Raw genomic sequence first — 22,845 nt, 5'->3', positions numbered from 1 at the left:
CCAGGGCCTGGAGGGCTCTCTGCCATCTGAGACTGGGTGGGAGCTGTCACATTGCTGGGTTTTCCCCTGGAGCTGTCCCAGGAATCTCTCGCCTTCTGGGAAACACCTGGGCAAACTCCTGAACCCGAGGACAGAGAAGCAGGCAGCCAGTGAGCGTGGGACAGTTAGGTAACGGGATGGGATGGCGTGTGGGAGCTTCTGGTAGGAGAAACAGGGAAGTGGGAGGGGACACGAATTGAAGGGAGGGTCCCTGTGGGGCCTGGGGCAAGGTCCCACCCCCTGCAGGCCTCAGTTTCCCCAACTGTATTGTAAGAGGTTGGGTCAGGTTGATGGGAGCAGGGCCAACGGGAAGGCCGGAGAAGCTCTCCTGCCACCGGTGGTTGGGGGCTCCCTTCTTCCCTGTCCCGCGTCCTCCGGGGGCGCCCGCGCAGGCAGGGGCGCAGCAGCGGCGGCCGCCGGCCACCAGGGGTTAAGCGGTGACTTCAGCGGCAGCGGGCCGGGCGAGCGGGGGCGGTGCCGCGTCTCCGGGCTTCGCGGCTGGACCAGGCCGCTGCGAGGCGGGCGCACTCCCGGCGGGGCCGCGACCTCGCGGGTGGCGCGCGGCGCGCTGCGCGGCCATTGGTTCGGTGGCGGCGGGCCGGGCGGCGGCGGGGTGCGGAGTTGGGCCCGCCCGGCCCTAGGCCCCCGAGGCGGCCGGGCGGCTGAGGCGCGGAGCCGGCCGCCGGCGCCTTTGTGAGCTGCACGGACAACAAAGACGCGGCTGGGCGGCCGGAGCGGGTGAGTGCGGCCGCTGGAGGGGGCCGGGCGGGGGCCGGGCGGGGGCCGGGGGCGCCGGCGGCCCGCGGCTCTGGGAGGGGGTGTGCGGCTCCGTGTGACTCCAGGGCGCTGGTAGGGGGCCATCTCTGTGTCGGGGTCGCGGGGAGCCCAGCGGCGCAGTTGTCCAGATCGTCCGGGCCGCTCTGCGTCTGTCTGCTTCTGCGGGATCTTTGTGTGTCCCTGCTTCGCACGCACAGTGTGAGCCTGGCGTCTTCTCCCTGTGTCCCTGGGTGTGTCTGCGAGTGTGTATCTCTGTGCCTCTGCGTGTGAGAGTCCAAGCCTGGATGGTCCCTGTGCCCCTGGTGTGCGTGTGTTTCCAGGAGCTGGTGACTTCTCTTTCTGTCCGTGTGTCCCGGGAGCCTGAGTATTGTGGACAGACTGGGTCTGCGTCTGTGTGGGGGTGTCTCCTTGTGTCATTTGGTTGTGAGCGTGTATGTGTACCTCCGGAGTGCGAGTGTGTGAACCCCTGCCCCACGGGAGTCTGTGTCCCTTAGGTGTCCTGTCTCTCTGCATGACTTCTGTCCTTCCTGCATCAGTGTGTGTGTGACTCTGTGCCTCACTTCCCTGTCAACTGATGGGACCTTCATGTTTCGCTGTCACTGTGGCTCACTCCCCCCCCACCCCCCGCACTGACCTTGGGGGTCTCTGGGATTATATGAAGTCAGGGAATGCCCCTGGCGCCTCTGTGCTGGGCGAGCCTCTCCAGCCTGGACGCCCGCCCGGAGATGGAACGGGGACGGCTTCACGGAAGAGGGGCTGGTGGGAGGGAAGGGTGCCCTGCTCAGCGGGAAGCCATGGCTGCAGAACCGGGTCAGGCCTGGACACTCTTTGAGGCAGGAAGTGTGTTGGGGTGGGCCTCACTGAGAACGAAGACAGCACCTGGTGTCCAGGGGTGGCCCCTGAGACGGGAGCCCAGTCCTGAGGTAGGAGTATTCGGGGAGAGTTTCTCCACCCTCTCCCAGGGTGGGGGCCCGGGGCAGGGGTCAGGAAACTTCTTTCAGCCTGGAGAGCCCAGGAGCCTGAGGACTCCAGCTCAGGCCACAGCAAGGGGGTGCCGTCAGGTAGGTGGCACTTCTTCCTACTTTGGAGCTGAGGCCTTGGTTTGCCTCCAAGTCCTTGGTCTTCCTGAGGGACTCAATCAAGGGAAGCCCCTCCCTGCCTGCCCACACACCATCTGCTCCTCCAATGCAGGGGAAAGGAGACAGGTTGTGCTTGCTCATTAAGACACCCAGCGCTTCCCCGCAGCCCCGTGTGCATGGCCATCAGCTGCAGCATCCATCTGTCTATCCGGCCATCCATTCATCCACCCATCCGCCCAGCACTGTAGTCCAGTGTCCGGTCCTCTGACATATAGACTAGGAAAGGAGGGCCCAGTCTGGAAATCTCCAGCCTCCCTGTGACCGTGGGTGGGGGCGGTCCTGCCCCTTCCTCAGGCTCCAGAGTAACGCTCAGAACCCTCCTCATGGCTCACCCTGCTCCCTCGGGCTGGCCTTCCTGAGGTCCCTGCCCCTCCTCTCCCACCGAAGACTCGTCACCCTTGCTGTTCCCTCCAAAAGCTGATCCCACCCTTCACCTCTTCACTTCTCACCCGGGGCCTCTTCCTAGCAGGCTCACGATCAGATCCAAGTTCAGGATGCCATTCCAGCCTTCACTGCAGTGGAGGTGGCTTGTTTATATCCCCAGGGGACTGTAACCCTTTGAGAGTGGGGACCAGTTTTGAACCCTGCTCGTTACATAGTTGCTGATTAAGTGGATGTCCAGTCATCAGTGGTTTCTGAAGTCTGCTGTTTCAAGTTTTAACTTCTGGGGGTGGGGTGCTTATAGCTGGTGGGCTCCTCAGGGCCCCGGTACCAGGTTAGTGTATGAGGAAAGCCCACTGTTAATTAGATAAGTAGTGAATGAACAGATATTTATAGTATCTGCTTAAGTGCCAGGGCTGGGCTGGCTGTTCCACATACGGGGGAAGAGCAGAGTAGAAAGCGTATCATCTTCTTATGTAAGTTTAGGAAAGATGAAGTGGCTGGTGTGTATACATAATAGTAGTAACTTAGACTCGTATTGCACCATCTCTTTGTTTCTGCAGCAGCCCTGATACTTCAGCAGGGGAGATGGGTTCATACCCATTTTACAGATGAGGAAAATGAACCACAGCCTTAAGTGACCACCTGGGTCTCCCTGCCCACCTAGTCCTTGTTTTTGGCGAAGGCTTGTCTTCACTGATTTCTTATCTGTGGGTGGGCCACGGCCCTTGCCGTTGAGGGGTCTGAAGTTCAGGGAGAAGAATCGTGCATTAGCAGCAGAGATGCCCAGAGCCCTCTGTCCACCCCACTGTGCCTCCTGAGCCATAGCTCAGCCCCGTCTGGTCACGTGTTCCTGGAGAGTCCCTTGGTCTCTCTCCACCTCGCTGGAGGGCCACAGAGCCACCTTCCTCTGGGGTCCAGGTCTGATAGAGGTCCCGGGAGTGGCCATCCTCCTGCTGGGGCCAGCTTGTGCTACAGCATGAGGGCTGATCACTCAATTTTAGGAAATTTGTGAGCTGACTGTTAAACACAGCCTTTACAAAATAAAATTGTGCCCTGGCTGGTGTAGCTCAGTGGACTGAGCTCGGGCCTGTGAAGCAAAGGGTCGCTGGTTCGATTCCTAGTCAGGGCACATGCCTGGGCTGCAGGCTAGGTCTCCAGTAGGGGACACATGAGAGGCAACCACACATTGATGTTTCTCTCTCACTCTTTTTCCTTCCCTTCCCTTCTCTCTAAAAATAAATAAATAAAATATTAAAAAAATAAAATAAATAAAATTGTAAGTATGTAAGTTTATAATTAAATAAATTATGCTAGAAGCAAGGGTAATAAATACTCAAAATGTAGTCCTTCCTAGTTATTTCACTGTTACCTATGTGCTGGTGTGTCTACAGATGTATGTTATATATGAGGGGAGACCCCCCCCAGAAATGGAATTAACTTCTGAGGGGCGGGCCCTTGTCGTACAGGTTCCCCCACTAGGTGAGTGTTCTAGGAACCCGTCAGTGCACCAGCTGGTGTTGTTGTGAGAGGCTGTGTTTGGCTTCAGTGAGTTTTTTAAGACTCTTTCCACACATTTGCTCATTTCATGAGGGTGACTTATGGGCGGCCCTGCCCATAGCACACTGAGCGTTCAGCAGATTTTGATAAAAAAATGGCATCACCCCATGCTCCACCCTCCTTAGTCATCTCATCTTGCTCTGAGCAACTCTTTTAGTTTCCCAAGATGAAAAAAGTCCTCAAAGGGAAACGTTTTGCCGATGTAGAAGAGCTGAAACAAAAAATGGCAGAAGCGCTAAAAGGCATCAAAATTGACCGCTTCACAAACTGCTCTGAGCAGTGGGAAGTTCCATCAAGTGGATGCTGTTGAGGGTGGCTGAAGTTTAAACATGTAAGAATCAGTACACAATTTTTATAAGTAAACTCCAGGTTTTTGGGGTCCTTCTTCTGTGCCTCGTAACCAGCTTTCCGTCAACAACAGACAGACCGCATACACAGCGGCCGTCCGAAGAGATAACGGAACTGTGGGAGATGGGAGGGTTCGTGGTTCGGAAGGGTTCTTTCCTCTCTGGCGGGGGCTGTGGGCCTGGGCAGGAGACCCCCTCTGGCTCAGGGCACCTCTGTTCCCAGGGCGCAGCCACAGGGCCACAGTCCAGGCTGCTGGGCACCGACCCGCTCGGCACAGGGGAGCCTGTCCCTCGGCACGGCGTGTGCGGAGGGCGCTCCAGGCCCCCAGCCCTGGCCCGTGTCCTCAGAGACCGTGGCTGTAAGTCCCCTGCTGGGGACCTGAGACCCTGTGCAAGGACACAGGTCCCCAGGTGTCACTGCCACTTTAGTAAAAGCTTTCTGAAGCTTTCTGTGGCCTGTCCCTACACTCGGACATATTTCGGTTGTAATGGTGTAATGCATCGTTTTATTTCTTCCATCAGTTCAACACTGGAGAGAGCCTTTTATGCCAGACAGGGTCGATGGAGCCAAAACCAAATTCCAAAGTCGAAATAGCGAGTCCTCAGCTCTACACTCTTTCCACGTTAACCCCCCTTTTTTCTGAACACGCCACCAAGTTCCTTGACCTGTTCACTGCTCCGACAGGCAGCCGCCACACCACAGGGCCACGAGGTCCCCTGTGCTGCTCTCCTTCTGTCTTAGTGTCCTGTCCCCGCGGACCCTCAGGCCGCCCCCTCACTCTGTCCTGATGGCCACTGACGTGGTCTCCACGTCCTACCAGCCAGTGTCTCCTCGGTGTCCCTAGTCAGTCCAGCCTGCCTCCCTGTTCAGGGAGCAGCTTTGAGGTTCTGCCTCTGACCCTGTCAGGAGGAAGCGGGAGGCCGGCTTGTGGGGCAGCGTTACAGAGTCTCCAGGGTGTCCAGTGACGCCTGGGGCTTCACACTCATGCACCACTCACCCACGGACTCCCCGGGGCAGCTTCTGGGCCTGCAGGCTCCATTCACAGTACGTGCCCTGTACAGGTGCTCCATTGGAAAAATCACCTGTACCATATTCTACTGTACCTCTGCTACGTTTAGGTATGTTTGGACACACAAATACCACTGTTACGGTTGCCTGCAGTAGTAGTCAGCGCAGTAGCGGTAACGTGTTGTACAGGCTTGTAGCCTGGGAGCAGCGGCTGCACCTTACGGCCAGGTGTGCAGGGGGCCGGACCACCCAGGTCTGTGCGAGGGCCTCTGTGGTGTTTGCACAGGGATGCGGTAGCCTCATGATGTTTTTGCCAGAACGTACCCCCATCGTTAAACAACACATGACTATATGACTGTGGCTACTACACATTTCCTCCCAACTGTGTGTTTGGTGGTGTTGCCTTGGTAGCTTGAAATCGACTTTTAGTGAGAGTATTTACACCACAGAAATTGTTGGGCACTGCAAACCAGTCCCTTCCCTGCAACCCCGACCCCAGCCAGTTGTGAAACATTTATCAGTTCATCATGGGGATCCAGCAGTGAGCGACTCAGGCACAGCCCCCACCCCCAGAGCTGGTGTTCTGGCGGGGCACCACGCAGGGCTGGTCTAGGGTCCACGCAGGTACAGAGCGAGAGGGGAGGCTGCTGGGCTGGGCCTGCTGTGGGGTGAGGGGCTGTGAATCGCCCTCACATGACCTCTCCCTTTGGAATCTGGGTTATTGGTTTGCCATGCACCACAAAGAGGGGAAATGGGATGAGGATGAGATCCAGTTAATTGAGAGTCCTCTTTGCTGTTGATTGAATAACCATACTCAGGGGGCTGGGGCATCTGGGCAGCAAAGTGGCAGTGGTGTCCGAGGACTGACTGTGGGCAAGTCAGATCAATCACAGCTGGTGGAGGTGTGATGTCCGGGGCCCGGGTGGTGAGCGCTGTCTGGAGGAGGCTTAGGCCACAGTGGGCGTGACCTGTCCATAGAGGTTCAGGGACAGTGTAGGAGAGTGGAGCTGGACTGCGGAGTGGACAGCTAAGAGCCATAGTTCTTGTCCCATGTGTGAGCTCTGGGGGATGGACGTGTGTACCGGTATGTACAGGGGAGGTGTGAGCAGGAGAATGGGGTGGGGGAGAGAGGGGAAGGGTCTGGATCCAGGGAACAGCATGTGCAAAGGCTCAGAGGCATGAGCTGTTGGGGAGTTCAGCCTGGCTTGGGGGTCAGGGCAGGTGCTGAGCCTTCCTCAGGTCAAAGGGTACAGCATCCTCTGGGTACCGGCAGAGGAGTCTTGCCGCACCTCGCCTGCTGGAGGCAATGTGTTATGTGGGTCACGCTCTCTCTCCCCTGCAGGCCTTTAAGATTTTTTTGGTAATTTCTTGTTATTCTCCCAAGCTTTCTACTATTTCAGCCCTGGCATCTGTGGCAGGTGGATTCTCAAAAAAGATTTCCTTTTTAATATCAGACCGACCAGAACAGGATAGGAAAGGGGTCTGCTGCCGATATTATCAGAAAAGCCAAAGATAAAAGTAACTGGTATGGAGGTTCTCTAGTGTTCTCGGTTACTTCTGCCTTTCATTTGACAATTGGGAGCTTCTTCTTTGTTTTAATTTACTTTTAGAAAGAGGGGAAAGGAGGGAGAAAGAGAGGGAGAGAAACATTAATTGATTGCCTCTCACACTCCCAACAGGGGACCTGGCCCAAAACCCAGGCATGGGCCTCGACAGGGAGTTGAACCAGTGACCCTTTGGTTCCCAGGCCAGCACTCAGTCCACTGAGCCGCACCAGCCAGGGCTGGGAGCTTCTTTCTTCAAAGATGACTCATGTTTACTTTATGCCTGGACATGCCAGACAATTTTCATGCGTCAATCATTTCGTTCCCATACTGATCCTGGAGACAGGCACTGTGATCCCATCTTACAGATGAGGAAACTGAGTCTTAGGTTGAGCGACTTCTTCGAGGTCACTATGTTTGTATGTGGTAGGTTTCAAAGTAGGTAGTGAATCTTCTAAATTTCTATTTTCCTTCCTTTATTCCATTTTTCCCTTTGAGGAGGGGAGGGAGAGATGATTCACCACTGGTCTGTAATCTCAACCCACTTTGCCTTTCTTTGTTTGACATTGACCTGTGTGTTTTCATTGCCCTGGGGTTTAGGGTCAAGGCCTAGAATAGAACCCCGGTGCCCAAATGGGCCCCTGGGCCTGCTCTCAGGAAAGCGCTAATAATAATGCTCATATTTATGGAGAGGGCTGTGCTAATGGCTCTTACTTAGGGAGCAGGCACGCTGGCGGGCGTGGGGCCCGAGGGAGCTTGTTCAGTCCTCAGCCACCCCGACAGGTGCGTCATGTCATCATTTCCAGTTTGCTCCCGTGAGGCGGAGGCCCAGGTCAGTCACCTTGCTTGTCTAGGTCACGCACCTCTGAGGGGTGGAGGCAGCACCGGTTAACCTTGTTCTGTTTAGTCTAGAGCCCCAGCCCCCAGCCCTGCCTCCTAGGGCACTGCCACCCTTTCCAGGACCTGGCCTGGCTGCCACCCTTGCCTTTGATGTCCCCTGGCAGCAGTGGCCACGCGGGGTGGGAAGCAGGGAATGACAGTTGACCATTTGGCCAGAAGCACAGGTTGGGCCCCCTGTGGTTCAAGCCAGGCGCTGAGCCCCCTGCCCAGGCCCAGGCCCAGGGGTTCATCTGCCCACCAGCCTGTCTGTCACAAGGGTGGTCTTGGCCCAGGTCTCACCACTGCCTTCTTTGCGGGGGCACTGGCAGTTCAGGGCAGTGCGGAGTTTCGGGGGGCCCCTGCCCACATTGGTAGGCAAGGCAGCATTTGTGGCTCTGGACCCCTCCTTTTGGAGAGCCCGGCCTCCCGGCCTCTACAGAAATCCCCGTCCAGTCTAGCGGCTGCCGATGGGCATGCGCCCTGCCTCCCTGCCTCTGGCCCTGAGCACTCAGCGGGGAGCCACCCTCGTTACCGCCCCTTCCATTGTTTGAAGTGGACAGACTTGGAGAGAGCTTTAAAAATGCAGGCTTGTTATTCCATTTCTCCAGAAAAACAATGGTTTAAATGAAGTACAGGAATGACAATCTCTGAAATAGAAGAAAAATATCCCTGGACTAAGACATGACCCCAAACCTCTGCTTTCCTTTTAGAAATAAAGATTTATTGTTATAATTTAAAATTACGTATGCGCTACATGGCCTTTGAAGAAAACTTGGAAAATACGGAGAGCAGAAAATGAAGCTTGCCCTCTGTACCACCACACTTTCAATATTTTTTTTTTCACACTTTCAATATTGAGGTGCATGTCATTCATCGATTTGGTGATTGATTTGACCATGTGGCAAGTGTCTGTTTAGGGTCCACAAGGGGCCAGGCCTGTGTTGGGCTTCCCGGGGGTAGGTGGGTCCCTGCTCCTTCCTGGGCCTCTTCTGTGTGGGACCTTGGACAACTCACTTGGCCCCTCTGTGCCTCAGTTTCCTCCTCTGTCAAATGGGGATAGGACCAGCAGCTGGGGGCTGTTGTGTGGATTTGGTGAGGAAGTGCCAGGGGGCCGCTCTGGGCAGTGCCTGGCTCCTGGAAGGGCGCGGCGTCATCAGCTGCGTGATGTCGGCGAGTGGCCGACCGGCAGTGGCCCTGCCCTGTGGGTCTTATGCGATGGCAGGGGTGGGGGACAAAAACCGAACAGATCACTCAGGATTGTAAAGTAACTGCATGTCATTGATGACAGAATTGCAACCTACAGGAAAGTTTTTAAGAGTTTAATTTGAGCCAAGATTTTGAGGATGCAGGCTCCCAACGGACTGAGAACATGCTCGGGAGAATGGCTCGTAGCTCTTTCTGTGCGGTGGAGGTCAAAGGCAAGAAAGAGCCAAGGTCACAAGGAATCCACGGGTGGTAGATTGGGGGAGTGGAAGAAGGCGAGGAGGGGCAACCTCTAGGACTGGATTAAGAGGGAAGTGGAGAAACAGAGATTAAAGCACCCACTGCTTTTACGCTGGTGGGTGTGGGAGAGCGGACGTTTGACATCTGCAGCGCATGCAGGCGGTGTGCCGGCCACAAGATGACAAGGAGGAGTCTGGTGGTCTCGTGCTCTGGTGTTGTGGCTGTGCCCCCCGGGTTCTGGAAAGGCAAACCACTTTACCATCCCACGGGTATGTTATTCTAGATGCGTAAGAACCAAGGACAGTGTTCGCTTCAGGTAAAGGTTGATTTCTTGCTGAGGAAGCGCTAGGCCTGGAATCTGACTTTGTGCTTTGTACCTGCCCAGTTAGGGATCTCTGACCAGACCGTCTGGTGTGGTGACTTCCGTTCGCTGAGTGGGCCAGCCCTGCCATGCGGTCCCCAAGCTTGTCGGGTCTACTGTGTTGTCTCTTTGCATTCACAGTGTCGCACAGTAAGTCCTGCGAAGGAAACAGCCTGATGGGATGTGACGGGAATAACTGGGGGCCTCCGGGCTGAGATTCAATCTCAGGCGTGGTTAGCACGGAGATGGGGCGGGCGTACCGCCCAGAGGTCAGGTGGAGGAGGAGGAGCAGCCACGGGAGGGGTGTGAAACGGGGTGCTGGGCAGCCCACACGGGGTTCTGCTTCAGAAAAGAGCTAGTGGTCAGCAGGGCTGCAGGCCCGTGAGAGCCCGAGTCAGCTGAGACGGAGATGTGGGCCCCACGGAGGCTGTAAGGATGGTTTTGGAGGGGCACTGGGGCTCCGGTCCGAAGTGGGAGAGGGTCTCGGGGATGGGAGGTGAAGAAGCAGAAAGAAGACAGTGTGTGTGGACCACTGCTGAGACTCGGCCGTGAAGCAGGGTTGGGCACCTGGGAGAATGGTTTGTGCTGGTGGCCAAGACTGTTCCAAAGGGGCAGCTACAGGAGCTGGGTGTTGAGGCAGAGGGGAGAGGAGGAAGTGCCCAGCTCTATGGTGCGGGTGGTGGGCTTCTTAGGAGGTGGGAGAAGTTGGGGTAGATTTAGAGTACACGTGAGGGGAGGTTGGGGACTGTCCCATTGGATAGATTTCCAGGTCCCCCAAATGACGGAAACAGGTGCTTCATAGCCCTCCTTTCTAGAGAGGAGGGGCCCGGTAGGGTCAGCGGCGAGTCTGAGGTGGCGTGGCGGGGCCCCGGTCTCCAGGGTACTGGGCTGCTGCTGGTGGACGTGATGGGCGCCCGAGCCAGCAGGGAGCTTGGTGTCGGGAGAACTCGGTTCCCTGCAGCAGAAGCCACCCCCGCCGGGCTAGGTCAGACGGCCACTATTCTTCCTTGACGTGAAGTGCAAGGAAATGACCTTCACGTGCCAGGCACTGCGCCAAGCACTCCGGAGGGACCCGCTCACTGTGTCCTCACTACAGGGTGTAGGTGCTGCTGCTGTCCTCACCCTACAGAGGGGAGAGGCCACCCAGCCGGCATTCTGGCTACAGAAGGGGGGTGTGGGTCCCACCCAGCTGTTCAGCTACTTCTCCCACAACATTCCTGGTTGGCAGGGAGGAAACCGAAGCTCGCGGGGTAATTTGTTTTTGTTTATCTGTCCTTGCATTCCTCTCTTCTCAACACATATTTATCCAGCACAGATTTCTTTATGGAGCCGGTGCCAGGTGAGGAGCTGGAGATGGGTGAAAGGTGCTTCCCCTCTTTCTGCTGGGGGAGGCAGACAGTTAGCCACACAAAGCGCCTGACCCAGGCATAGAGGGGGGAAGAGACGCTCCTTGGGGGAGTGTCTGAGCAAAGCAGCCAAGAGGCAGTCTGTTCAGGGAGAGGGGAGCATTGCAAAGGCTTCGGGTGAGGAATCCTACCGGGATGGAGCCGTGGGGGATGCTGCTGAAGGGCTCTGAACTGCTCATTAGGACCTCTTTATCTCGAGGACCTCAGGAAGCCCATTAAGTGTTTGCGGATAAGGAGGAGCGAGATCAGAAGGTTTTGTTCGTGGGGGAGACAGGGTTGGAAGGGACAGGAAACCTCAGGGAGACCTTTAGAGGCTCTGATTCCTAGATCATTCTGCAAACCTTGCTGCTTCCTTAGTTCCTAAACTCTGCTCATTTCTCTTTTCTAAAAAGGTTCCTGAGACTCAGAGAGGTTAAGCAGCTTGCTTGAGGTCACACAGCATAACAGGGCATCCAGGCTGGGACAGGTCCCCCGAGTGAAGCGGCCAAAGTCTCAAGGGTGGAAGCAGGTGGTGAGTAACCCCGGGGGCGGGGCTCCCTGGAGGTTCCAGGTGACCGTCCCGCCATCCTCGGTCCTCTTGTGGTTTCGGCTGCTGCCCTCTGGCAGTCTCGAAGAACGGGCATTGCCGCTGGGAAGTGGGAGTGGGCCCTCCGTGGAGCCAGAGCCCTGTGGGTTGTGGGAGCATTTTCCTGGGCCTCGGCTGCCTCCCCAGTGAGTGATTAGAAAACTTCCTGGGGCTGGGCCAGTATTTGATCCTGGACCTGCTTCATGTGAGGCCAGTGAGGGAGGCCGTCTTCGCTGGGCACAGCGGCTGCGTTTTGCAGATGGCAGGCAGAGGCCTCATTTTCAGGGCCAGGAGAGAGGGACAGCCATTCCCAGAGACCTGTCCCTGAGGAGCCCCTTCACTTCGGGCAGCTCTCTTGCCTCTTTGCAGTCTTGGTTGTCCCCTCTGTGAAGTGTGGCGGATAGGAAATGTGATCCCAAAGGACTGAAAAACAACCGTGTTTACCGACGGCCTAGAGTGTACCGCATAGCATGCATTATCTTCTTTGAATTCTTTGTGGTGATCTTGTGAGGTATATATGGTTATTATCTTCATTTAACAGACATAGCAGCCGAGGAACAGAGAGGGTGAGTAATTTGCCTGAAGTCACACAGCTAGTAAATGGCAGAACCGGAAGCCCAATCTATCTGACTCGGGAGACTTTTCTGGAAACCCTTTGTTCCACTGAGCCTTTCCTTGGCAAATTACTTGATAGAATCTTTCAGGGCCCCAGCATTCAGCCTTCCCCACTTGGGGACATGTGATTTAGTCCCACCCCTTTAGTTTTATCACAAGCCTTGAAACTCCAACAGGCCTAAAGCCCTTTGATTGTCTTCCTGGAGCCACTTGGTGCAGACTGGGGGCGAGCACTCACTCCAGCATCCCAGACCCCTGGCCTCTGCTCTTTCCATCCCCCCAGGGCCTTGGGAAGAGTGACTGATTGCGGACCATGCACCTGGGTTCCAGTGAGGATGGTGAAGGGACAATGATGGCAGGGATGGCGAAGGGACAGTGGCTGGAGTGCAGGCCTCAGCTGCTTACAGGGAGGGGACTCGGGACCCGGAGAGGCTGTGACTGGTGGGGAGAGAAATAAAAGCTGAGGATGGGACGATGGAGTTGGAGACTCATTTAGCGCTGGAAGGGCCTTCTAGGATCATCTAATTTTGATCCCAAAGTCCTAATTTTATGTATGGAGACATCTCCATCTGGAGAGGGGTGGCGACTGGCCCCAGGTCACAAATCTTCTCTTCCTGGTTCTGCTGCCAGTCCGGGCACAGAAGGAGACTTGAGAAGCTGGATCCTCAGCCTCGCCCCTCGGCCCCTCTCCCTGCCGTCAGAACAGAAGAGCAACAGTAAAAATAAGCGGGAGGAACCATCTCACTGAGTCCTGAGCACATGGGCCCCCAGGACGCACTCCAGGCACGCTGTCTCGCTCAAGTCCCGCCATCCCCGCTTCCTGGTGCATGGCTTTGGGTACATGACCCCTCTTAGTCTCCAACTTTCTTCATCCGTGTCGTGATTTACCGTATTTTGCTGTGGATAATGTGCACCCACGTTTTTGTATGCATTATACCTGGGATTATGGTACCCATGGTACATAATCATTATACCTATGTATAATGTGCATCCTTATTTTTCCCTCAAAATTTGGGCAAAAAGTGCACATTATACACAGCAAAGTACAGACTAAGCAGATCCTGAAGTTGCAGGACTTTGCAGTACCTTGAACCTGCCCAGAGTCGTTCATCTCCAGGAGGGAGAGTGCTACCCTGATTCTCCCAGAGTCTTCGACCTCTGAACACCTTTTTCTCAGTGAGCACCTGCCAGCATGTTTCAGAACACAAGTGTCCCCCAAAGAGGTGACTTGAGAAGCACGGGTGTTGTGATTCTTCTGGTGTGCTTAAACTCATGTTAAATTTAGACACTGGACTGATTGTGAAGTTTCCTTTTTTGTTTTTTAATTGAATATTTTTATTTATTTATTTTGAGAGAGAGGGGAAGGGAGGGAGAGATGGAGAGAAACATCAATGTGTGGTTGTCTCTCGCTCACCCCTTCCTAGGGACCTGGCTTGCAACCCAGGCGTGTACTGTGACTGGGAATCAAACCAGAGACCCTTTGGTTTGCAGGCCAGCACTCGGTCCACTGAGCCACACAAGCCAGGGCTGAATGTGGAGTTCGGGGGAGGCATTCTCCACTGAGCTTTGACACTCAGACCCCCTCCCCGCCCTGTCCCTGAGGTCTACTGCTCAGACTCGGTGCCCACTCTTCCCTGGACTCTGAGTTGCCTCGTCGCTGTCTGTGGTGGAGCCAGCCTGGGTCTTCCATGATTAGAATCACTGTGACTTTCTGGGGCAGCAGGACTGGCTGAGACCTCCTGGGCTGACAGCTGCTGCCCTGCCGGAGGCTCTTCCCAGGGACCCCAACTCACCTGGGAGCGGGTTCAGAGAACATGAGGTTGGGGAGACCTTCCCCTGCAGGTAGCCTGGGCCCGCGGGGTGAGCCTGGCTGTCGTGTAGGTGACATAACATCCATCTGGCTTCGAGTGTGGCTCTGGCACTCACTCTTATATGACTTTGGGCCAGACACAGGCCCCTCTGGGCCCTGGTTTTCTCATCTGTAAGACGAGAGGCTGGGCCTCATGACTCGTTGGTTCCCTTCAAGGCCCAGGTTCCAAAGAGTGGGCACCTTTGCTGCATTTTGGCCTCTTGCCTCGGTTGCCGGGTTTCCTGGAGTCCGTCCCATCAGGAGCTTTTCTCTCTCATCAGAGGTGAGGTGTGCGGCAGGCGCCAGACACAGCAGGAGGTCTGAGTGCCCCGGGGAACCCACTCGTGTGTGCCACGGTGGCCCGGCCTGCCTGTTAAGGATGCAGATTCTGGGAGCCTCCTGCCCCCCAGAGACTCTTAAGTTTATAGGCTGGGGAGGGACCTTCGAATCTGCTTTTTAAAAAAGGCTTCCTCTCACTCAGGCAGTTCCGAGGTCAGTAGGTCAAGGGCCACGCTACAAAAAATGCTGTTAGGCTTCTCCTTTAAGCCAGAAAAAGTTCCCGGGGAAAGTGGTGACCGGGCAGAGTTGGTGACGGCTCTGTGAGACCCTGCTCTGAGACGCCTTCACCCGTGGTCATAGCCTCCAGTAGCTGCGGACTCCTCCTCCCCACAAGCTAGCGTTTCCCAGACCAGGCCAATTACTGGACTGGCCAGGAAGCTTTTGAACAAAACATGCACTTGAGTTTCACGCTCAGAGGCTCCGAACCAGCAGATCTCGGCCAGGACCTAGAAATCTCTGTGTTTAAAATTCCCTGGGTCTTTTGTTCATTTGTCTGTCACTCACTTAACAAGTGTTCACCGAGGCCTCCCATGGCCTAGGCCCAGGGAAAGGCGCCGAGGACATAATTGTTAGGCCAGACATGGACTTGGATACCACGTCACCTACGCTGCGGCCTGGTGAAGGACACAGATGCTGATTACACAGAGGTTCTCGGCCAAGTTGGGGAAACGTGTGTCTAGAAAATGGTTGGGGCTGACTAGATACCGGGGGCAAAGCTGGGACTCCCAGGTAGTTGAGCTCCAGGAAACTCCAGATTGAAGTAGAGCCCTAAGCCCAGTGGCCTCCAGTTATTACGTGTGAGATCCTATTGTTTGTTCTTTTATTTAGTCATTCTTTCATCCACCCACTCACCCACCCATTCCATGTATTCACCCACCCATCCACCCATCCACTCACCCGCCCATCCACTCACCCACCCACCCAGCATTCCATCATCTCTTGAGTCCGTACCGTGTGCTGAGGACCGCACTGGGTACCGGAGAGACAGAAATGAGAGTCATTGTCCCTGTCCTCAAGGAACCCACAGTCTAGTGCGGGGGGGGGAGGGGTCAGAGAACAAAGCAAGTGATTCCAGGCCAGGGCATTGGGGGCTCAGAGGGGCGGGCAGTGGCTCCCCTGGTGCGCAGCACAGTTTCCAAGCCACACTGAGGAGCTCCTGCCTCTTCGGGGCCCTGGACAGGGTGCAGGCAGGGAACGACACCGTCACCCAGGCTCCCTTGGCCTGGGGGGAGAACAGGGAGGGCAAACAGAGGGGCCTTCCCAGCCCTCACCTTCCTCAGCCTCCTGGGCCTTTAGCTCTTTGTTTGTGGGGACCAGAACCATTGCGCTCATAAAACATGGCCAGCCCGTGGCTCCTTCCCAGGGACGGGTCTGTCCTGCAACTCAGGAGCTCTGCTTGTACGTGTTGAGGGGAGGGGACAGCGTCATGTGGGGGTGGAGTTCATGCAGTGGTGGCCCCTGGAGTGAGATCGCCGGGTTCTGATTCTTGCTCTGCCTCTTGTCGGCTGCGTGTCCTGGGACAAGTGTCTCAGCTGCCCTGTGTTTCATTTCGGTTTCTCAGCTCGTCAGGTAGTAGCAGCCTGTCCCTCACCCGCATCTTGGACAGATGAAGGCAGTCGTCGTGTGTAAAGCTCACAGAGCCGTGCCTGGTCCTCGGTGAGCACCAGGTAAACAGCAACTCCTGGTGTTTCTCAGTCGTGGAGCCGGGAGGCCCGGTCTGAATCCCCCCTGTGCCTCCGGCTAATGAGAGGCCTTGGCCAGTTTCTCCTCTGCGAAAAGGGGATCGATGCCCCAGACAGTTGGGGGAGGCGTTCTGGTGGGTCCTTCTCCGTGTCGGGCTTCTGATTGAGGTCAGAAAACATGCGTCTGAACAGCGAGAGCGAAATCTCCATTTGATGGAGGCCACCTCCACCGCCCACAGACACGGGGGCTCTGTCTTATGTCTGTGGGACCTCGGCCCTCACCCTTCTGTGTTCTCCATGGTTTCTGGGGCCATGTGGAAATGGGACATCAGGTGGCGGGGGCTCCCGGAATCCAGAGCAAGTGCTGCGGGGTGGAGGGTGACTCTCTGCCTGCAGGGACACGGGCAAGGGACTGTCCTCTCCTGGCCAGCCTGGGTCTGGGTGGCCCGGAGAGACCAGGGTTTCTGACCCCTGTCCCAGTTTCAGTAGCCCTTCCACCTTGTGTCCCTGCCTGGTTTGAATTCTCAAGGCTGAGTGAGTCAGCCATACCTGATGCCCCGGAAGATGTGAGTCATAAGCAGGCAGAGATGAACTCCATGAGTCCAGCTCAGAATGCGAACCCGTTTGGGTTGGCTGTCTGGGGCCCTGCCAGGCCCCGAGCTCCTGCCCAGCTGATGGCCGGGATGAGCAGGGTCCCTCCAGGGGGAAACAGGGTGCCTGCCTCATGCCGGGTGAGGCATTTACTCACTGTCACTGCCCGGTGGTCTGGGGCTGCTGCATCTGTTTTTTAGCAGAGGAGGAGGCTGAGACGTAGAGAGGGTGGGAGGCCGGTTCAGGTTCACACAGCTAATGGGGCGGACCTGGGGTTGGAGTCGGGAGGGTCTCCCTGCAAAGCCCCTGCTTTCCCTCCCGGGACCCCTAGGGCTACCCTTGCTGCTGATTGAGCCGCCCCAGGATGCTCTGCGCGTAGCAGGTGCTGGGATTTGCTTTCTGGCTCCTTTGCTTTCTTGGTCTTCGATTCTTCTTTTGCAAAGTGGATATAGGCTGCTTTGGGGTCCCCAGCAGGCAGGGCCGGGCACAGGACACCCGAGTGTAGTGAGGAGGGAACATGGGGAGCTGGACCCACTCGTGATGTGCTAGGCTCTCCTGGGGCCTGAGCCGGGGTTGGGGAGTAACCACTGGCCAGCAAATAAGCCTCTGCTTGGAGACCATGCGCAAGGCACCACGGGGACACCTGGGGCCCAGTTTCTGTCCTCTGGGAGCTGACACAGGAGCAGGAATGAGAGCACAGGTTTGGGGACTTCAGGATCTGGGTTTGAGTCCGGGTCTTATTAGCTGCGTGAGCTTGGGCAGGTGCCTTTGGGTCCACCCGAGCGGCTCCCTCCATAGTGACTTTGGGAGGGGTCGTTACCCCTGCGTCACAGGGTCAGTGTGGGGTGAAGTGATGCCGTGCTCACACAGCCCCTGGTACGTAGCAGGTGCTCAGTAAGTGGACTTCCCTTCTCGGGCTCTCAGATGACAGTCTTCTAGGGCCGAACGGGACCAGCGGGTCCGAAAGATGAGTGAAGGCTGCTTCCTGGTGAGGCCGGCAGCCCAGCGGTAGCCTGGGGCAACCCCACAGGCACCTGGGGGTGGGGCACAAGGGGGTGGCAGCTCCACACCTGGTCGGGGGGTGCTAATGGGATGTGGACTCAGTTTGGCTGGGGCAGAGAGGGAGATGTTGGCTTTCACTTGGTCTTGCCCTGCCCATTCCCATCCCTCGCTACCCCCCCACCCCCACCCAAGTCCTGTAGGTAATGGCAAGCTCAATAAGGCCATGGCCGTTTTCATAGGCAGGGAACATCAGAACCTGGGAGAGGAAGCGACTTGCTCAATGTTGGTAGGAGTTGGTGGCAAAGCAAGGCTGACCCCTAGCCTGAGGCCAATCAGACCTTGACCCTGCATCTCCAGATGCCTGGGCTGAGCCCCTGGGGCTGTCAGGACGTCTGGCCACAGAGGCCTGCCTGGAGCCAGCTGTGAACAGAATATTCTAAGGCACATGACTCGCAGGCTGGTCTGTCCTCCACCAGAGAGCCCTTCCTGTTTTTCAACTTTTAGTCCCTATGAGGTCTCATGTGGCGCTCACCTCTCCTTCCTTGGGCCCTGGTTGGGGCTGGTGCCTTTTGCCCCAGAAGCCTGTCCCAGGAGAGCTGCTATCAGACAGCTCCTGGACTGCGGTGCTCACATGTGGGGAAGGTCAGAGAGAGGCTGGGCAGAGGCACTGGAGTTGTGTAGACCTGGTCCGTAGCTCGGCTGGCCCAGTCTAGCTGTGTGACCTTGGGCAAGTCACTTTACCTCTCTGTTTCTCAGTTTTCTTACGTCAATCCAACCAGCATTTATTGAAGGCCTGTTAGATGCCAGGTAGGGAGGTAGGCATTTTGGGAAGACTCAGCCACTGTTCTCTGGCGGCCTTGAGATTGAGTGGGGAGTCGGGGGGCGCTAATGGGATGTGGACTCAGTTTGGCTGGGGGAGAGAGGGAGATGTTGGGAACCTGGATCTCCACCTTGCAGTGCCGAGAACCTGTGAAACACCGTGAGAAACACCTCGCAGGGCTCCTGGCTTTAGCAGAAAGGCAGACATGATAGCATCAGTTTCGTTCCCAGCCCTTGAGAGCCGCCTCTGGGATTTCGCATGAGTTACTGTCACTTGGATGTCACTTGTGGAGGGACACAAGTCCCCTTGGGGATGGGGGGTGATGTTGACTTTCCGTAGGCATTGGTGATGCTAGTTAGTGTCCCTGGTTGTGGGCTGAGGCCGCCACATTCCCATGCATGCTCTGGCCTTTGTAGAGAGGAAATGCAGCCCCGGGCACAGAGGGGGCACCCAAGAGGCGTTTGGTGAACTAATAAGAGGGACCGTGGCAGCCTGGCCTGGGGTCCCAGTGGGAATGCAACTGACCTGGGGAAGGAGGGACAGCTGACAGGTGTCCTGTGCCGGAGGTGGGAGCCTTGTTCTGAGAAACTCCAGATGGAATGAGGGCAGGTTTAGATCATTCTTATGAGTCTCTTGCCAGAGGAGGAATTAAAACCATAGATTACAATGTGGGACAGAGACCCGGGGGAGGCGGAGCCTCTGTGCCAGGCTGGGGCGAGGCTCAGCCAGTCTGCTGGGGCAGGGAGCCATTCCCCATTGTTCACCGATGCATCCCAAACACGTGGAATGGTACTTGGCTCACGGAGGTGCTTAATCCATATGTGTTGAATGAATGAATGAGTGTATTACTTACTTGGGTTTTAGGAGAGTCATTGCACCCAGTCTGCAGATGAGTAAACTGAGGCTCAGGGAGGTCAAGCCACACATCTGTTCAGTTGTGGGGCTGGGATTTGGAGCCAGGGCTGCCTGCCTTCAAAGCTCAAGCTCTGATACACCCACCTGCTAGGACCGAGGAACTCTTGCTCTGGAGGACAGGTTGGATTTCAGCCTCGCAAGCATCCCTCCCTTCCTAGAGTGACTGGATGTGGGAACAGACAGGCTGCAGGACTCAGAAACAATGGCGGGGTCAGTGCCGAGGAATGCAGATGATACTCCAGCCATTAGCTCCTGCTCGGGGGATTGAGGGGGGTTCCCTGTTAAGGGGCCAGGTGAGGAGGGGATCGATGCTGCTTGCAGTCAAGGGGGCCCTTCTGGGTGTGGCTGGACACCTCGGTCATCCTCAGCCACAGAGGGGGAGGGTGCTGGCTTAGGGTTGGCACAGCGGGGACTGGACCTCAGGCTGTGCCTGCCCAGGTACCTTCTCCAAGGTGGTGGCTGGATGGGCCTGGGTGAGTCCCGGTTCACAGGACCACGTGCCTGTCCCAATCCCCCAGCTGGCTCCAGACCAGAATGCCCTGCGAGACTTACTGAGTTTACCTTTGGCTGCTCCTGGAGCTCAGGGCTGGGGCCTGGACAGAGGGTACTGCTTGTCGAGGCTCCATTTGGGGCAGTGCAGCTAGAACTGTCGCCGGATAGCACAGGGCCCGGTGAGTATGTTGCCAGTCCCCCATGCTCTCTTCCTGATGTGCCTCCCCATGGGGGTCCTGGCCTGCCAGCTCCCCCTGAGTGAGGTCCTTGTGGTCCCAGCTGCTCACCAGAGCGGTTCCCAGACGGCCCAGCTGACTGGTGACGGGCTGGAGCCTCACTGAAAACCCAGATCCTTGTGGGGTTTAGCCCCGCAGCCAGATGGCTCAGGTTTAAATCCCAGCTCTCCCTCTATTGCCTGTGTGACCTTGAGCAGTTTTCTTAACCTCTCTGTTTCCTCATCTGTAAAGTGGGGATGACAATAATTCTTCTCTCACAAGGCTGATGCAAAGGTAATTATAGGAGGAAAGGCTTGGGATAGCTCTGGGCACTTAGAGCCAATTAGCCAGTGTTGGCTGTGGTGATGCTGACTTTGGCACTCAGTCCTTGGTGGCACTGGGCACCCTAAGGAGCTGCCGCCTTTTTGTGTGCGCAGTGTCTGGGCTCCGGGCTCCGCCCACGGCATACTGTTTGTCAAGAGGGAGGAGTACCTGGGCCAGGTCGCTGGGGACAGCAGGGTGGTGGCAGCCTATGGGCCCCTGACCCCCACTGCAGGTCCCTTTCTACCTTCTCCCTTCTGTGCTGCTCACATGTTCTCACTGCTGCCGTGTCCCAGGCCTTGTAGAGACGAACTATTCGTGCTGTGTTTGTTGTATTAACTGATGGACAGCCCCCCCCAACCCAGGTTCAGGGCCCCTCCTAGGAGTGCCTACGGCTGCCACTTCTCCCCCACAGAAGCACTGCCTACCATTTGTTGTCGGTACCTGTTCAGTTCTCCTCCCCTTGCTGGACTGTGAGGTCCCAGGGGTAGGGACCGATGAACGAATGCGCATGGTTGAGAACTACGCTGGGCTAGGCTTGGGGGCTCGAGAGGACCTGGCCTCAGAGAGCTCTCAGTCCGGTTGTTTGTCCAGGAACTCAAAACCAGCTGCTGCTCAGAGCCAAAATGGCACTGGTGCCAGGATAGGAGGGGCATAACTCAGTCCCTGCCTCGAAAGGCTGCCCTTTGCCACCCCCCTGCCCCCACTCCTTCCCTCCCCACCTCTGTGTTCCAGATGCTGGGCCAGGTGGTGGGGAGGCACGGACAAGTGGGTCGTGGCCTCTGCCCCCAGTCTCGTGGGGAGGTCTGCAGAACCAGTAACCATGGTAGAATGACCTGTAGGCTGGTATTTATCTGCTGTGGAAACCAGTGGTCATGACTTTGGTCTTTGTGTCCCTGTGACTAATAGCAGTAACATTACCCCGTGCTGACAGGCCAGTGTCCGTCCTAGATCTCAAAGGGCTTGACCAGGTGCCCTCGGAGTAAGGGTCCTCCACCCCGGCACTGTTGATGCGCATGCTGGCCCATTCTCTGGTACGGGGCTGTCCTGTGCGCTGTAGTGGGTTTAGCAGTACCCTTGGCCTCCACCCCCTAGATGCTGCTAGCATTCTCTGCCCTTCCAGTTGTGACAACCAAAGTGTCTCCAGGCATTGCCAAATGTCCCCGGGGGGACAGAGTTTCCCTCAGTCGAGAACCGCCGCCTTAGACGGGCCAGTAAGACTATCTGCCTAAAACAAGATGGGATGGAAATTTTAAAATGTATACTGCCGCCCCCCCAAAAAAAGGCAAAAGAGGGACAAAGAGCTCACGCCCTATTCCACGGGTGCACACATGGCCTTGTTTGGCATAAAATGCGGGCGTCCATGGGGCGGTGGGAGGGTCCCCGGTGGCTGAGCTGTGTGTGCCTTGGCCCAGGCCACACAAAGGCAGAGCTCCTGGCAGAATTAACTGGGCTGTCACCAGGTTTTTGTGTCCCCCGGCTTTGTGTGGTTGTGACACAGGGCAGGTCACCGGATGACCGCATGGAGTCCACGGGACTGGCATCCATCCTGGAAGAGCTGAGTCAGGTTCAGCCGTCCACCTAAGTGTCAGCGAAACTGGGGTTTTCTTCCTCGCCTCACAGCGCCGATCCCACTTTTTGACAACGTGTGGATGTGTGTAATCGTTTCACACCTGCCTCCTGCGGGACCATGGAATCCAGGAGGGCAGACACCAAGGGTGTCTCGCTTACCAGCAAACCGCAGACCTTGTCTGGTGCCTGGCACACAGAGGTGCTCATTGTGTACTTGTGGGATGACTGAGGGGTGCTGTTGGGTGGCAGAAGGATCTAGAGAGTGACAGCTGGCTCTTCTGCTCTCCACTTGAATGCCGTCCAGCTCTAGGGCTCCCGGAGTGAGGGAGTGGGGCCTGGAGACCTCAGTTCTAACGCAGATGGAGCGTGGGTGGGAGATGTTACCTCCATTGCTCGCTTCCTGGTGTGTACCCCAATGGGGAAAGAGATGGTGCTTCATCTTCTGACCAAGACGCTAGCCACAGGACAGACCTCACATGGACCCGGCAAAGGCTCCGTCCTGGCGGGGAGTGCAGGTATCCATGCCTGCATGGCGCTCACCCCTTCGTCTCGCACTGAGCGCCTGTGCCGTGTGCCGGCTGCAAGCAGGGAGGAGAGCCCTGAATGCCGCCTGCCCAGGCCTGCGCTCTCTCCGCTGGTCCCCCAGGGTGCTCCTGATGTTGTTGAGTGACAGCCCTGGGCATGCGGGGGTCACTGTAACTTTGCTGCCGGGAGGAGGATTGTCCCTGAATTTAGCTGAATACATTGGAGCTCGAGCAAGGAAATGGAAGCATGCTGGGTTTTGCAGCTCTCCTGGGCTGATTCTCCTGCCAGCGTGCTGTACGTAAAGGGGCACATCTGCACCCAGCTCGAGCCCCCTCTGCCTGCCCACACGGATTCAGGGGATTGCAATGCCTCCCTGGCACCACACACTGAGCTTCGGTCATCGCTGTGTTTCACACCAATTAAAGGAACTCTCTGTCTCTCTTTGGGGTCCTCCCCT

At 56.6% G+C, this 22,845-nt stretch overlaps 1 protein-coding gene across 7 annotated transcripts in view; it reads left to right on the top strand.

The window, feature by feature from the left end:
• The first annotated feature begins 261 nt into the window (after positions 1-261).
• The window catches only part of ARHGEF10L (Rho guanine nucleotide exchange factor 10 like), a 137,537-nt gene continuing 114,953 nt past the window's right edge, over positions 262-22,845 (top strand). For 2 of the 7 annotated variants that reach the window (XM_053660200.1, XM_053660202.1), the window contains exons 1-2: positions 262-777; positions 11,278-11,396. The gene's annotated coding sequence lies outside the window, so the exon portion shown is untranslated. Of the gene's footprint in view, positions 778-8,885; positions 9,630-11,277; positions 11,397-22,845 lie in introns of those variants that run through there. The other 5 variants (XM_053660205.1, XM_053660206.1, XM_053660207.1 and 2 more) reach the window with 5 other exon arrangements.

This window comes from Artibeus jamaicensis, unplaced genomic scaffold, assembly GCF_021234435.1.
Source record: "Artibeus jamaicensis isolate MK-2021 breed Jamaican fruit bat unplaced genomic scaffold, CSHL_Jam_final scaffold_847, whole genome shotgun sequence".
In the NCBI taxonomy this organism is placed as follows: domain Eukaryota; kingdom Metazoa; phylum Chordata; class Mammalia; order Chiroptera; family Phyllostomidae; genus Artibeus; species Artibeus jamaicensis.
The sequence above is the reverse complement of the archived record's forward strand: the minus strand, read 5'-3'. Positions and strand labels throughout refer to the sequence as shown.